Genomic DNA, 3,245 nt, shown 5'->3' on the forward strand with positions numbered 1-3,245 from the left:
TCTCCTGTGAGGTTCTTAGCTTACACTCTCTGTTCCCTATCCAAGTGCACGTTAGAGCCATTCTATGGAGGCAGCCCAGTTCCCTGAGTATTGCATAGTGGCAAGGTGCCCAGGAAAGTCATTTACCCTACGCTGGACTGAGACATGAATAAGAATTAAATTTCTGCTCTATTGAGTCCCTGAGATTTGAAGGTTAATTTGCTACAACATCATTGCCTAGTTTTTGTACAAAAAGGTTGAAAGAGCACTAATCAATGAACTGTTGCTGATTATCTGGAGAAAGGGGTACAGTGGTATATGACACGGCTCTGCTTTCTGCCTGTTAATGATCTAGATGAGGACACTGGTAGTTTGCTAATCAAATTGGAAACTGATGGGAGACTGGAAGGGATACCTCTGTACCTGATGGTATCATAGAAATTTTAAAATAAGTTAAAAAAATTAGAATAATGGGCCAAAATAAACTTCTATAGGGCTAAATAGAAACACCTAGACATTTGCTCATGGCCATTTATATATCTTCTTTGGAGAAATGTCTATTCAGATCCTTTCTCATTTTTAAATTGTGTTGTTTGTCTTTTTATTGTTCACTAGTATTGGTTCTTTTTATATTCTGGATACTAGACTCTGGACAGACACATGACTTGCAAATATTCTATCCCATTTTTTGATTTCTCTTTATAATTTCTGTTGTTTTTTTTTTTAGATTGTTAGAAACACATTACATGCAGATTCCCTTTCCCATATTAAAAAGAAAATATATGACTGGAAATATTCAGAGGTGAAAACTGGGTTAAACCAATTCCCAAGTCCTTATCAAATAAGGTATCAATAAATGAAAAGATATTTTGGAACTTAAAATTAGGGAAACCTATACACAATTTAGAAGGGGGGAAAGAGAAAAAAACTAACCAAAATAAAGTCAGAGTGTTTACATTTTACAGTCTTTAATTAAGCACAAAAACTGTACTATTTAATATATTTCTCCATGAACTTTTTGTGAAATTCAAATTGCAGCATATCATTCACTAATCTTTTTCTTTCTTCTTCTGATCATCCACACCTTCTGCACAGTCCTTGAAAACAAAGTCATCATCCCACCTTCTTTTTTTTTTATAGAAGAGAAAGATGGGCTTCCCTGGTGGTGCAGTGGTTGAGAATCTGTCTGCCAATGCAGGGGACACGGGTTCGAGCCGTGGTCTCGGAGGATCCCACATGCCGCGGAGCAACTAGGCCCGTGAGCCACAATTACTGAGCCTGCGCATTTGGAGCCTGTGCTCCGCAACGGGAGAGGCCGCGACAGTGAGAGGCCCGCGCACCGCGATGAAGAGTGGCCCCCACTTGCCGCAACTGGAGAAAGCCCTCGCACAGAAACGAAGACCCAACACAGCCAAAAATAAAAATAAATAAATAAATAAATAAGCAAATATGGTAAAAAAAAAAAAAAGAAGAGAAAGGTAATTTTAAATTTATTTATGGCTGTGTTGGGTCTTCGTTTCTCTGTGAGGGCTTTCTCTAGTTGCGGTGAGCGGGGGCCACTCTTCATCGCGGTGCGTGGACCTCTCACTATCGCGGCCTCTCTTGTTGCCGAGCACAGGCTCCAGACGCGCAGGCTCAGTAGCTGTGGCTCACGGGCCCAGTTGCTCTGTGGCATGTGGGATCTTCCCAGGCCAGGGCTCGAACCCATGTCCCCTGCATTGGCAGGCAGATTCTCAACAACTGCACCACCAGGGAAGCCCCATCCCACCTTCTTTTAACTTTGAAGTTGGCCTGAGGCTGGGATGGACCAGTGAGATTAAGGAGAGGATTTCCATTCAGAATGTTTTTCGTATGAATCCTTTTTTCTTCACCTTTTTGTTTTTGTTCTTTCCTGGCCTGCTCTTCAGCTCTTTCTTTGTTAATCTTTTCCAGTTCTGCAAGAGCTACAGTATCATCATCATCATCATCATCTCTCTCTTTATCAAAGTCTTCATCTTCATCTTATCCGTTAGAGGATCAGCTGCATCAAGGTTGGCAGTGGGAATCTGGTCTAATCAAGGCTTCTTTGACACTGAAGAGGAGGTTGTATGTTCTCGGTTGGACAATCTCTTATTCTTTTCTCTCTCTTCCAACTCTCTCCTGAAGTCATGGTTCCTAACCTCTTCAGGGACATCCTGAGTGGTTTGTCTATATTTTATCTGTATGAGAGGATAGGTCTCTACTTGAATATTGCTTTGAGAGTTGGCTCAAATCACTTTCTCCTTTTCCTCTCCTACCTACTGCAGGTTCAAAAGTTGGCCTAGCTGCTGCTGTCACGTTTTATGGGTGGCTGAGGTCCAATGCACCAGTCTCTGGAGGTTATACAGACACCATTATGACTCTATAATTTCTTGATAGTATCTTTTGATGCACAAAAGTTTTTAATTTTGATAAAATCCAATGTATTTTCTTGTTGGTTGCTTGGACTATAGGTGTCGTATCTAGGAAATTATTGCCTAGTCCAAAGCTATGAAGACTTAACCTAAGTTTTTTTCTTACATTTAGGTCTTTGATCTATTTGGGGTAAATTTATTTTGAGCAAAAATATGGTGCAAGGTAAAGGTCCAACTCCATGCTTTGCATGTGTATATTCAGTTGTCCCAGCACCATTTCTTTTCTTTTTTTTTTTTTTAAACAACAGCTCCTGTTTTTTGTTTTTTTGTTTTTTTGTTTTTTTTTTAAATTTATGGCTGTGTTGGGTCTTCGTTTCTGTGCGAGGGCTTTCTCTAGTTGCAGCAAGTGGGGGCCACTCTTCATCGCGGTGCACGGGCCTCTCACTATTGTGGCCTCTCTTGTTGCGGAGCACAGGCTCCAGACATGCAGGCTCAGCAATTGTGGCTCACAGGCCTAGTTGCTCCGCGGCATGTGGGATCCTCTGAGACCAGGGCTCGAACCCGTGTCCCCTGCATTGGCAGGCAGATTCTCAACCACTGCGCCACCAGGGAAGCCCCCAAGCACCATTTCTTGAAGACTGTTTTTTTCCCCCTTGAATGGTCATGGCACCCTTGTCAAAAATCAGTTGAGCATAAATGTGTGGATATATTTCTAGACTTTCAATTCTATTCCATTGATTTACACATCTATCTTTATACCACTACTATACTGTTTTGACTTTGTAGTAAGTGTTGAAATTTGGAAGTGTGAGTCCCCCAAGTTTTTCAAGATTTTGGCTATTCTGAGTTCCTTGAATTTCTATATGAACGTTAGGATCAGCTTGTTACTTTCTG

General features: G+C 41.3%; 1 pseudogene; it reads right to left on the reverse strand.

Annotated features, from left to right (window-relative positions):
• Window positions 1-969: 969 nt before the first annotated feature.
• LOC103007101 (spliceosome-associated protein CWC15 homolog) lies at window positions 970-2,298 on the reverse strand (annotated as a pseudogene).
• Window positions 2,299-3,245: the final 947 nt, after the last annotated feature.

The sequence above is a fragment of the Balaenoptera acutorostrata genome, chromosome 18, assembly GCF_949987535.1.
Source record: "Balaenoptera acutorostrata chromosome 18, mBalAcu1.1, whole genome shotgun sequence".
Taxonomy (NCBI): Eukaryota; Metazoa; Chordata; class Mammalia; order Artiodactyla; family Balaenopteridae; genus Balaenoptera; species Balaenoptera acutorostrata.